The 14027-nt window shown below is 39.9% G+C and overlaps 1 protein-coding gene across 2 annotated transcripts in view; it reads left to right on the forward strand.

The window, feature by feature from the left end:
* Positions 1-6879: 6879 nt before the first annotated feature.
* tpst1 (tyrosylprotein sulfotransferase 1) overlaps positions 6880-14027 on the forward strand; it is a 60543-nt gene continuing 53395 nt past the window's right edge. For both annotated transcript variants that reach the window (XM_047392097.1, XM_047392098.1), the window contains exon 1: positions 6880-7116. The gene's annotated coding sequence lies outside the window, so the exon portion shown is untranslated. The remainder of the gene's footprint in view (positions 7117-14027) is intronic.

The raw sequence follows: 14027 nt of genomic DNA on the forward strand, positions 1-14027 counted from the left end.
ACAGGTGAAAATGGTAATTGGAAACAGGTCAGTGTCATGATTGGGTATGAAAGAAGCATATCTGAAAGGCTCAGTCATTCACAAGCAAGGATGGGGCGAGGTTCACCACTTTGTGAAGAACTGCCTGAGCAAATAGTCCAACAGTTTAAGAACTACATTTCATTTTGTAAACACAATTACAGGGAATTTAGGGATTTCATCATCTACAGCCCATAATATAATCAAATGATTTAGAGAATCTGGCCAAATCTCTGCATGTAAGAAGCAAGGCCGAAAACCAGAATTAAATGTCTGTGACCTTTGACCACTCAGGAGGCACTGCATTAAAAACCAACATCATTCTGTAACAGATATTACTACGTGGGTTCAGGAACACTTAAAAAAAATACAATAAAATAATATAAAATATATAATAAATTTATTTTGACTAAGAACCAAAAACCCTTTAAAGTCAAACATGCATCTTTAAAATGCCATTAAGAAAAACTTAAAAATGCAAAGGCATTGACAGCGCATTATGGCCATTCTGTGTTTAAAAACTACACTTTAAATAAAGTTTGTCTTAACTTTAAAACAGAACACATACACTCATCGGCCACTTTGTTAGGTACACCTTGCTAGTACCGGGTTGGACCCCCTTTCAGAACTGCCTTAATCCTTTGTGGCATAGATTCAACAAGGTACTGGAAACATTCCTCAGAGAGTTTGGTCCATATTGACATGATAGCATCACACAGATGCTGCAGATTTGTCGGCTGTACATCCATGATGTGAATCTCCCGTTCCACCACATCCCAAAGGTATTCTATTGGATTGAGATCTGGAGACTGTGGAGGCCATTTGAGTACAGTGAACTCATTGTCATGTTCAAGAAACCAGTCTGAGATGATTTGTGCTTCATGACATGGCGCGTTATCCTGCTGGAACCATCAGAAGATGGGTACACTGTGGTCATAAAGTGATGGACGTGGTCAGCAACAATACTCAGGTAGGCTGTGGCGTTGACACGATGCTCAATTGATACTAAGGGGCCCAAAGTGTGCCAAGAAATTATCCCCCACACCATTACACCACCACCACCAGCCTGAACCGTTGATACAAGGCAGGATGGATCCATGCTTTCATGTTGTTGAAGCCAAATTCTGACCCTACCATCCGAATGTTGCAACAGAAATCAAGACTCATCAGACCAGGCAACGTTTTTCCAATCTTCTATTGTCCAATTTTCGTGAGCCTGTGTGAATTGTAGCCTCAGTTTCCTGTTCTTAGTTGACAGGAATGGCACCCGGTGTAGTCTTCTGCTGCTGTAGCCCATCTGCCTCAAGGTTCGACGTGTTGTGCGTTCAGAGATGCTCTTCTGCATGCCTTGGTTGTAACGAGTGGTTATTTGAGTTACTGTTGCCTTTCTATCTGCTCGAACCAGTCTGGCCATTCTCCTCTGACCTCTGGCATCAACAAGGCATTTGGCCCACAGAACTGCTGCTCACTGGATACTTTCTCTTTTTCGGACCATTCTCCGTAAACCCTAGAGAAGGGATGAAAATCCCAGTAGATCAGCAGTTTCTGAAATACTCAGACCAGCCCGACTGGCACCAACAACCATGCCACGTTCAAAGTCACTTAAATCACCTTTCTCAACACAAACAAAATGAAAGTTCATGAAATAAACAGTATTCATATTGTTTCATCTTAAATTAATTTCTCTGCCCAAAACACCAGCTCTTAGGTGAACCACGCAGGGGAAATGTTTCCAAAGGGAGTTGAAGAGGAGTCGCCCCTGTCATCCAGCCTTGTGTGGGCATTAGCAAAAGACTTTGGCAGCTGCTTCATAGCCGCTATGTGGGTAGCTTACGATAGATTGGCACACTGGATGTGTGCAGAGCTAGCAGCTCCTACGCTGTCCTCTTTCAGGCAGGGGGAAAACCGCTTCAATTAGGGACAGGAGCTTTCTGTAGGCCTCAAAAAGAGAAGTCAAGCTTGTCTTAATTACCCTCTTTTATGAATGAGTGCTTGGTACTCAAACAGCAGATCATTACTTAACTTTGTTGCACAGGAGCGGCGGGGACTCGGCTGCCTGATCGCAGTTACTTTTGGATCCCAGAATTTTCAAAGGTAGCATTCTTAAGACCTTCAGCTAACGCGCAGTTCTCGCAGCAGCTGGATTTGTCAGGGTCTGGGAGACTCTGTCTCTTCTTCTGCCTGCTGCTTCCTTTGCTTCCCTTTAGGTGGCGCCAGAGCATGGTTCCTGGAGGTGTAACAGCTGTTTCACATCAAGCCTCATCTTCCAAGCAGTATAAGAAGAACCTGCTGTCAGCACTTCAGTGCCTGAGTGTTAACCTGCAGTAGTAAACTCTAGCACTCTGAAAACCTTGAATTTTTTCCTGAAAAGGCTCTTAGCTTATTTGTGCTCCTCCTCGGGATGTATGTGTGCACTGGATCCACTTCCAGATCCAGAACTCCAGTTCACCATCTGGTTCCAAGTTCCTTCATAGATTCAGACACCCTCTTCGGACAAGATCCCAGCTGACAGCGCTCTGGCTCCTCTCTCAAGATACTAGAAAGCGAACCCTGCTCACCCTCCACCGTGCTCACCATTAAACCCCATCCTGCATCACTCTGGTCTCCCTCCTGGAACTCACTTACCTCCAGAAAGCAGCTTGTAAACCCTGGATCAAGATCATCACTCAAAGACGAACTCTCCACTCCCAGAGCCAACTCACTTTCCCCCCTGGCGGTTCATCCACTCAACAACTATAAGCACAAGATCTCATCAACATCTTCATAATATCACAGATCCATTCTAACCTTCCAGTCCTCCTTCCTGCACAGTTGAAGTGTTCCTGGCTCTGGATCCCAGACTTCCTATTCCTTATAATAAACATCTTAAACCTTCCCCTGTCTGCTGAGTGTGTTTTACATGTGGGTCAAAGCAGCAGCTAAAACGATGACAGGATTGAGACAGAGCGGGATGGGGAACAGATTTTTGGGTCAGATATTCCAACTCTGACTCCTCCTCTTTCTGGGCTGAGCTGGCAGTAGGTTAACGTTATTTATTTTAAAAGTTCCAGAAAAGTTCATAATGGCCTTTGATTATGTACCCCATGGCTGGGGTCCCAACACCCTTTTAACTAATTACTCAAAACATATCAACAAAAATGCATTTTCTGGTTGAGGAAAAAGACACCCTACATTCTAATATTTAGCCCTTGGCTGAAATAACTTCATCTGCCAGTCTCTGACATCAGTCTAAGGAATGTTTGCCCCACCACTCACTTTTAGCCCAGGGCCTTCCATTTTTTGATTCTCTGCCAGTCCTTGGTGGATTTCCTGGTATATTTTTGGTCGATGCCATTTTGCAGGATTCAGTTCTGCTTCAGCTTTATTTATTTTTTACAGATGGTCTTTAGTTTTTTCTTCAAGCACACTCTGATACATGGTGGAATTCATGATGGATTCAATAAAGGTAAGTTGGAAACATCATGCTGCAGCGAGGCATCTCCAAACAATGACATTTCCAACTCTGTGCTTCCCAGTGGGTATGATGTTATTTTCTTGGACTGCTGTACTTGCTGTATTTATGCCAAACATGCCCTGTGTTTAGTCCAGATAATTCAGTTTTAGTGTCATCTGTCCAAAGAGCATTATTCTTGAAGTTCTGGTCTTAGTCCAAGTTGTCTCTAGGAAACTTTAGTCTGGCCTTCATGTTTTTTTTAGATAGCAAAGGTTTTGCTGCTTTCACATGTCCCATGAAAGTCCCTTTCTGGTTTATACAGGCATGTACTTTCATATCAGCCAGCAGTCAGAGCCTGCTTTAGGTTCTGTGATGAAACTTATTCTGGTGACTTTCAGGGTGGACTTGCTGTATGGCAATTGTTAGCAGTTGTCCTCCACTTGTAGACATTTTTTTCCACAGTGGAATGCTTATTTGAAATTCTTTTGAGACCTCTTTAAATCTGGGTTGCACAGTGGCGCAGTTGGTAGCACTGTTGCCTTGCAGCAGGAAGGTCTGAGGTTTGATTCCCGGCCGGGGGTCTTTCTGCATGGAGTTTGCATGTTCTCCCCGTGCATGCGTGGGTTCTCACCAGGTACTCCGGTTTCCTCCCACATTCCAAAGACATGCCTGTTAGGTTAATTGGTCACTATAAATTGCCCTTAGGTGTATGAATGAGTGTGTGCATGGTTGTTTGTGTATTGCCCTGCGATGGACTGGTGATGTGTCCAGGGTGTACCCTGCCTCTTGCCCATAGACTGCTGGAGATAGGCACCAGCTCCCCCGTGACCCACTATGGAATGAGCGGTAGAAAATGACTGACTGACTAATAATAATAATACCCATATTTCCAAATGTGTCCTTTTTGGACAGGCTGCTGTAGGGTTTTCAGATATTTTGAGAGCTCTATACAACTTATTAGATTTAAAGTACATGAAAAAATATCATGACCTTCTGAGCGGTTATCTAAAAAAATATTTTGAATGGGAGTTAATGGCACACAAATTGTAAAAGGGACAGAAATTGTTCTATTTAGTTTAAAAGAACTGAAAAAAAATCATTAAACTACAAAATTATTTTCAAAATTACACAACTTGGACCCAGAAAATCATAAACTTTTAACTGCTACTAACAATTACACATCTAGTTTTTTTTTCTCTGCACTGTTAGATTACAACTGTGGTGAATTTTAGATTGACTCTTGATCATTGATCAAATTAGGACTTATCTCATAAACTCTAGAAATGTAAGAGAGTTTGCTTAAGTTTTAGCATGACTGCAGAAATCATTAAAAAGATCTTATGTAAAATTTATTAAAAGTTGATGTGTATGTCCTTGTGTTTTAAATAAAGAAAAACTGAACCTGCAGCTTTCCATCTGTCTTGGTTAGATGAATGTCCCTGTTGAAATATCTCTCAAAATGAACTTTTTGTCTAATTTGAGCCAAACCTCTGTTAATTTGTACTTGTTTCGATCAGTAATTTGTTACCTCATCATTTTGACCTTTGCACCTCCTCCCAGAGGAGTCTGGCATTGTTAGACGGCAGACACTTCCTCCTATTTTCTCATCCCCTCATCCGCTCCCACACTCCATAGACGCCTGAGTAAATGTCTTTAGGGAATCCATTGTCAACTTTAGACTCCATCTCCCTCTTTAGGCCTTCACTTCAGTTCTACCTTGTTAAATGTAAGGAAATATCAGAGAGAATACAGAGAGCATTTATTTCTGAACAGTGCATTAGGTGTGAATGAGTCTTCAGGGGTTAATACAAGAGTTGGTCCAACCGAAATTTCACAAACTGCAGTTTTTTAAATCAACATTATAATACTGAGCTGGTGAGGTTTTCTCTCATTTTAGATTCAGCTTCATTTTGATGTTTTTTAAAATATAGCATTCCTAAAAATAAAAAAGGTCCTAAAATATAAAAAAGCAAAACATAAAAATAGAATAAAATAGTATAGCAAGAGCCCTGTGATGGACTGGCAACCTCTCAAGGATTCAGCAAGAACAAAACTGTAGAGAATTTACAATAAGTGAGACTAAAGAATACAGACTATTTGCAACTTTTGCTTTAGTGATGAATTTATTAAATTCCGTGATCCCATGGTTATATTCCTTTCATGTTTCCCTTGATATTAACTTTTCTGTTTTTTTTGTTTGTTTTTTTTACATATAATGGTTTAGTTTTAATCCCCACATTGTTACTGTGTTTAAATGCAGAAAATGCCAAAATGCAAAATCTGTTTATCATCTATCTATCTATCTAGAATATTGTGAAGATGTTTTAGGTTTTCTGTCAGCCATTTTAGAAAGTGAAACGCATATATAGATTGATTTCAAACATTTATTTCTTGGAGTTTTCATGATTATGGCTTAGAGAAAATGAAAATGCAAAAATCAGTGTTTCAAAAAATGTTAATATTACATAAGATCAACAAAAACAGGACATTTTAAACAGGTTTCTGAAAAGGTATGTTCATTTCCATGTACTCAATACTTGGTTGGGGTTCCTTTTGCTAAATTACTGCATCTGTGCTGTGTGGCATGGAGGCAGTCAGCCTGTGGTTCTGCTGAGATGTAATGGAAGTTTAGGTTGCTTTGATAGTGGCATTCGGGTCATCTGCATTTGGGTCTGGTGTCTCTCAGCTTCCTCTTGACAATACCTCATAGATTCTCTATGAGGTTCAGGTCAGGCCAGTTGTCTGTGCCAATTAAGCATAGTAACACCATTGGCCACTGAACCACTTTTTGGTACCTTTATATGCCTAATATGCTTGTATATAGCTCTCAGTGAAACAGCCAGCTACTTTAGCAAATAGCTTTTGTGGCCTGTCTTGTTTGTGGAGGGTATCAATGCCTTCTGGACATCTGCCCAGTCAGCAGGCTTCCCCATGGTTATGTAACCTACTGACCCAAACTTAGAGACCTTAGAGGACAAGGTCTCTCAGGTGTTTTGAGTTAATTAGCTGATTAGAATTTTACACCACGAGTGTCCAATATTTAGCTTTTTCACAATATCCTAATTTTCTGAGACACTGGATTTTGAATTTTCATTGCGTGTTAGCCATAATCATAAAAATGAACGGAAATCAAGGATTGCAATATTTCACTTTGTTTGTAATGAATGTATATGAGTTTCACTTTATGAAATGAGTGGCAAAAACATTGAAGTTTTCCATATAATCATATTTTTGGAGCTGTACTTGTATTCTTAATTTTTTGTATGAATATCTCCAAATGAGTACGTTGTCACTGGTAACCTCTCTAGCAAGTGAGAAAATAGAACTGTGCTTTTAAATCGACTTTTGTTCCGCCCACACTTATATATCGTCCAATCAGCAGCTCTGAAACACAGCCTTGTATGAGTTCTTGACTTATCACAGCTCTTCTTTCAGAAGGAGTTGAGTTCCCTGGTTGTAGCAGTCTGGTTGGTTTATGACTCGATTGTAGTCCATCGGCAGTGCAACAACCCGAACACTGTGCGGTGTACACGGCTAGTGTTCCCTGAAAATGTCCGGAAAGTGACTCCTAAACGCGGCGTGAAAACCTGGACGCTGACGCTGGATTCCTTGGAAGTTTTCTCGCTGGTTAACCTGGCTCTTCTGCGCCGTATCCGCAGCGTTAGGTAGGTTTTTTTTGCCACTGTATTGCTGTTACGACCCTCTCCCTCCCCGCTCCTCTCCTTGAACTGCGGAGCTGCGACAATTAAAGTCAAATTTTTGGCAGCAGGTTTGAATAGCCATCATATATTATTTTAATGTTTTACCCTCACTCACCCGGATTGGTAAACTACGGGGTTACATAATTGTTTTGGGGGCAGGGATGGACTGGGGGGTCTGGCATGTCCAGCAGGCTGGAAAATCACCTCTGGGTGATATACGCACATATTGAGCTGTTGATAAAAACATTAATTGAAAGATGACGTATAACTCCGTTACATGCTGTCCTCACGAGGAAGTGTCACGGAAGTGAATTAACATGTATTTTAATTATCGGCGTAGTGGGCTCATATGCCTTTAACATCACTAAAGATATTTCATGAATTTAAAGCGGTGCGCCTTCATTTAGTGTAGTATGCAGTTAAAGCATTTCACTTTTACCCAACCAAAAAGATTGAATCACTCTTAACTTCTTATGTCTACCGTATACACACAGGAGTGTGTTAATATCAGGATCACAACACAAATATTCTACCTTTGTACAAGTATGTCCCTTTACTGATGAGCTGTAGAGTAAATAGCAGAACGTTTGAACTGAGTTTGGTTATGAGCTGACAAATAGCACCAATGAATAATGGAATGTGTCGGGACTTTAATATGATTAGTCTGCCTGAGGCAATCACTGTATTCATATTTTCATATTTACCCAAAGCAGGCCTTGTTTGTAAGGTAGCTGTCTTTGTGTCCTGATGTGGAATACAGAGTAGCAGTCGAACCCAAAACAACTATATTAGCTTACTTTGCTTTCCTGTCACTGTTGGGCATTAGTGATATTTTATTTCCTCAGTTTCATATATTTTACTTGACTTATTGCATTTGCAAGTCCAGCAAGGAAATCTAGGGAGTCATTTGCGTGTGAGAAGATGTGATCCAGTGCTAGCCTTCAGGCTTACAGGATTGAATGTCTGAAAAAACACATCACAGAACTGCCAGAGGGCTGAGAAAACAGTATCCGATAGTCGGGAGGAGCCAGGAACACATCTGCTGCATGCAGGTGGTCTAGATGGAAGAGAGAAGGTCAAATTCAGAGTAGTTCCTGTGCCCTTTAACAGGGCAGCCCCATCAGCCTATGCAGACTTTTTTTTCCTTGTCTGAAAAACCACCCACAGCCACATCAGTTATTAGTATCAGTAAACCAGATCTCTGCTCTTTCAACCAAGCTACAGAGTAGGGTGCATATTTATGAAGCCCCTCAAAGAAGTACTTGCCCACATTCAATAGACCACCCAGAATAACCACACTGATCTCCTGATATATGACCTGATGTCCTGCACTGCTTCTAACTGCAAAACCTTTGATTGATCAACCACCGTTTGTTTATGGGCTGTAGTCGATGGGGGTTGATGCAGCTGCAGTTGTTAGCAGCATGTGGAGGTTGACATGCTGCTATTTTTTCCTCTTTATTTCCTTTTTTGATGTGTAGCCCTTTTGGATTTTTAAACAGTAGAGGAATGTTAAGACTTTTTTTTTTAAACTAGAGATGCACAGAGAAATCAGCTTGAAATAATCTGATGGTTTTATGCTTGATTGGTTATCGACAAAAAGCATAACAGTATATGTATTTGTACTGAATCATCACGGCAAAGATATATGCAAAAATCAGATGATGAATACATCTGCCACAGGCGATTATTACTCTTTTTAAAGAGAGGAGCTGCTCATGTCTTCCAATTAGAAGTACATGAAGATATTTCCTTGAAACTGATCACAATGACAGCAATGCAAGACATGTTGTTAGATATATGCATTATTTTTTGCCAATGAGGTTGCAGTTAAAGCATCCTTACAACAATGGATACTTTCTCTGTTTATTTTCTGTTTAAAATAGGTGAAATAAAACGTACATTTGCCATGTGCTTCTTTTATCTTTTGCACCGAACTCAAAACCTAGGAGCGTACCAAACTGTAACTTATGTGTTCTGTTACACACTTATTGTATTATTGAAATAGGAGAAAAAGAACATATAGACATCCAACATTAGTTTACTTGTTTATGTGTTTCTTCTCTCATTGATTTTTTTTTTTTCCCTGCAATTGTTCAGTCCGCATGTTGCAGTTCTCGCTGCAGTAACTACCAGGCCCAGAATGCGGGGAATCAAAAATGCGGTCGGACCCAGAGCTGTGTAAACTATATCTCAATTATCAACTGAGCAGAAGCTACTTGCACGTGCTCAAAGGATCTCTCAGGTCAACAGCATATTCGTGGATGTAGATATATTTTATACTGAATCGGTAAAATCTTTGTTCTAAATTCTAAAGACGACATCTTAAGTAAAGCGTTCATTGATATATTTAGACATACAAAATTTAATTTACGTAAGTCTTAAATTAAAATCTTGGTGGTTTTAAAAATGTCTTTAAAACGTCTTGAATTTAACTCTCTCCAACTTGCAGAAGAAGATAGATGAAATCCATTCCTTGGGTCTGCATGTTCTCCACTTGTATGTGTGGGTTTTCTCTGTGTACTTCGGTTCCCTTCTGCTGTCCAAAACATCCTTGTGAGGTTAACTGGTTGTTCTAAATTGCAGTGTGATAGTGCATGGTTGGTTTCCCTGTGCGTCTCTTTGGTGACGCTGTGATGGACTGGTGAGTTGCCCAAGGTATCTCTCGCACCTCGCTTGTTGCTATCCTTAGTGGGCTTTAGCGCCATGTTACCCAGAACAGAAACAGAAATGTACTGGAAACTGAGGAGAAATGTGAAATGACACAAAAGGTAAACCGGAATCGGTAATTATTCTGTCCAGCAGCAGAGAACCCTGGAGTGATCTTGATTCTATTGGATGGAAGTAATGATAAATTCACTGTTCCTCACTACTGACAGAAGGACAAAGGTTTAGGAAGAACTGTAGCTCTGATGACTCCATCTCCATGAGCAGCCAGATGGCTGCTTTGTTTCTATTGTTTTTAGGTAGAATGTGACCTATAATAGAATGACCTATTAAGGGAGTTACCTTCATGGATAAACTGACTTTTCTCTTTAACTCCTTTGTTCTGTTGATATTCCTTCATGACAGTGTTTTCTTCTTTGTATTTGACTACACTCTCTCAGACTGCATTCCTTTTTGTAGTAACAAAGATTTTGTCTTGAGCTTTTGTAAACTGAGTTTTTAATGGTGACATTGCTTGGCACAATTCTATGATATCTGACATACAGTACATGTGACACAGTTTGGTATAGACAACAAAATACAGAAAGTTAACACTCTACATTGACTTCACTAGTTGTATGTCTGTCTTTAGAAATTGGTTGAGCTAACAATGCAAACAATATTTTCTGGTATTTTTGTATTGATGCATCTCTATTAAAAACCTCAGATGTACTCTATTAACCACTGTTAACTAAACATAGTTAACAGCAGCACATCTGTCATCTAATGCGCTCATCCCAGGAAGTATCCTGGTTTGGGTTAGGCAAGTCGTGCATTGAGATTTGTATGCATCCCCCCAAAAGCTAAATAGGCCTTAGCAAATGATCCACAAAGAAGTTGTATGCTGATTGGCTGACAGTTAGAAGATGTATTTGGCTTGAAAGCACCTAATGTTACCCACTGTTTACATAAGCTATTAAAGGTAGTTCAGCTGGTCACACCTATTAGGGAAGTCCTTGTTACAGTTTTACTGTTGATATTAAAACCATGTATGTTGTCTTGATAAAATCTATTTATTTAGGAAACTTCACTGTGAGTCGTTGATCGATAAAAGCAACACATCAGTGATCAGAAACAAAGACAACAATAATAACTAGAAAATTTCGGAAGAAATTTAGACGGGGCCTGCCTCTTCGTGCTTCTCGGACCGGAGCTTGCTATTTAAAATTCATTGTCTATGCTATTATCAGTTTAAAAAAATTACTAGTAACTCTGGAAGGCTGAGGCTTTTATTTTTAAATTTTCAGTAAGCCTTATTTTAAAAGGCCAACACTGGGTGAGTTCCAACATTAGTGTGAAGCCCAGTCCTGAAATGATCTATGGTTTAAAATGCAAAGGCTTTTATTTTGTAGAGCATGTTTTGTCTTATTTTGAAAGTCCAGCATGGTTGTCCCTTCAGGTCTGGGTTAGTTCCATTAGTTAAATAGAACCCGCTTGCTATTTAAAAATCATTTTCTATGCACTTGTCAGCTCACAAAATCCATAGTAACTATGGAAGGTGTGGGCTTTTATTTTGGAAGTTTCAGTAAGCCTGTTTCAAAGGACCAGCATAGTCCCATTCCCATCACTGGGGAGCTCCAACAGTAGTGTGAAGTCCAGTCCTGAAATGATCTATGGTTTAAAATGCAAAGGCTTTTATTTTGTAGAGCAGGTTTTGTCTTATTTTGAAAATCCAGCATGGTTGTCCTTTCAGGTCTGGGTTATTTCTATTAGTTATATAGAACATGCTTGCTATTCTAAAACCATTGTGTATGTTATTATAAGCTTTAAATAATCATTAGTAAGCATAGAGGGTTGATGAAAGAAATTGACCTTTAGGGTTAATCACTGTTGTCTAGCTGTTGGAACAGCAGTACATGCTGTTTAAGTTCCCCACACAACATGGCCGCCATGTAGTTGCCTCCTATGAAGTTGGTCAAAGGGTTAGGGGTCGGGTCAGGTTTAAACCATAGAAATGAATGAAAATCAATGAAAGTCAATGCAAAGTCCTCAGAAAGATAGTAATCCATGCATGCGTGTGTGGGTATGTGTGTGTGTGTGGGTGTGTGGGTGTGTGTCCCAGTGTGAGACACAGAGAGGCAGAAAGAAAGACAGAATCACATCCAGACATATACAGTAGGAGATACACAAAGCTATAAATAGAACAGTGAGGAATGAATCAGCCAATCAGCAAAGAGCGTCAGTGTACCTCCTCACTCTGTGTCTGCCCTTAGCCTGGCTTTATAACATGGAGGTGCATGCTCCCGAACGACTGGCCATAACTCGGAAACCGTAGGGGCGATCGATGTCATTCTTGGACCGTTTTTATCAGAACGGACAGGGGAACATTAATATTAATCCTTTATTTTTGAAAATATAATAAAGACACAATACTGGGTGAAAAGAGGGGGAAAATGGAGAAAAAGACAAAAATGCCTGAACATGCTCCCGAACAAAGTCTAATATCTCGGAAACCGTACATGGTATTTGAAAATTTTTTAAACTGTGGGCGACAGCTATCCCTCGTCCCCAATCATGGAGATTTTCATAGCTCTATGTCATTCACAGTATAAAATATGATTATGGAAATAAATGGTGTCACTCATGGATTACTGGTCAAACTGTCATTGAAAATACATGGGAGGCCTACAGAATTCCTGTGAGTCTTGGCGATCGAGGGGGTTTTGACAGAAAACTAAGAGACCTAGAACAATTGTGAAATTATTGTGTGAAAGCAGGGGCCCGGCCCTACAATCTGACCGAAAATTGTGACTGTAGAGGGAAATCTGTGGCCGTGAGGGCCAGTTGAAACTCAATTTTCCTGGAAAAATCCCCTCTTTCTACACTCTAGTAACTGCCATCTCCACTGTTAGAGTGTGATTTTCTTGCAAACTTTGTGTCGCTTGGAGTCAAATTTTAGAGAAACCGTAGCAGTTATCAACAAACCGTTTTCACTTCTGAAGAACCGGCGGATTTTTCTACAAACTGAAAGTGAAACTGTGTTTCTAGGTGAAAGTATGGCGCTACAGTAGAGCCTCAAAAACAGTGAATTTTGAGGATTCCTTCACCCCTGACTCCATTCATTCCTATGGGGATTTTGGGGGGGTGGTTTTTCGTAAATTACGTCGCCATGGTAACCCGAAACGCCAATAAAAGTAATAGCACACCTCCCGGGACCGAGCCGGACGTTTTGATGTATATATTGTGGGGGTGCGCGCTGCGGTTCGGGCCACATTAAAGTGGATAGGTTTTGACCAGGTGAATAGTAATAGGTGCCTGCCATGCATTGCATGGGAGGCAGTGCCAATACACTGCTCTCCTATGCATTGCTATGGCAGGCCCCAACTAAATAAATAAATGTTATTTTCAGCCCTATATAATATACATTACAGGTATTTATAATGCAATAGTTCAAGTGAAGTGATCAGATTGGTTGATGTTGGGGTTAGAAAGGTATCTTCTAAAGATAGTATGTGTTTTTGTAAGATCTGGTCATTGCTACTTGCCATTCTCCAAGTTGAATAGTTTTTCTATGGGGCTGCACCATATCACAATCTGAAATATCTGCAGAATTAATATCATAAGATTGCGTGGAATACAATATTTGTTGGCAGTTATATTCCAAGTATCATGCATTACAGCTAAAAAAAGATATTCTCCATGTTAGATGCAGTAGATTCTTATAACTGTCACAGCTGACGGTGTCCAATACACTAAAGGTTACAGAGCGCGATTGAAGCATCATGACATGAGAAAAGGAGGAGTGAGACAAATTGGATTTATTGCAACTAATGTTGGCATCGCAAGATTTAGCAGTAATATCACCCAGGGTTGTCACGATACTAACATTTCAAACTTGATACAGATACTAAGCACAGGCTTTTTTTTCTTGTTGAGAGCAAAAAATATGATTAATTACAATATGACAATGTTTAACTTCCTTATTTAGAGCAAAAAGTAGGGGACAATTTAGTCCTTGTTTAGGAGAATATATAATGAAAGTGTAATTTCCTTGTTTTGCAATACAGAAGACAAAATAACACTTATTAAAAGTGTTAATATCCTTTTACAGAAGTGTGCATTTATTGTAATTATCTTATCGTGCCACTATTTGCTTCCATCTGCCTGTCAATTTGTTGTTAATACAAATAAATGTTACTACTGGGGGACAAATAAAGGATCATTTTAAA

Source organism: Girardinichthys multiradiatus, chromosome 18 (genome assembly GCF_021462225.1).
Source record: "Girardinichthys multiradiatus isolate DD_20200921_A chromosome 18, DD_fGirMul_XY1, whole genome shotgun sequence".
NCBI classification, from domain to species: domain Eukaryota; kingdom Metazoa; phylum Chordata; class Actinopteri; order Cyprinodontiformes; family Goodeidae; genus Girardinichthys; species Girardinichthys multiradiatus.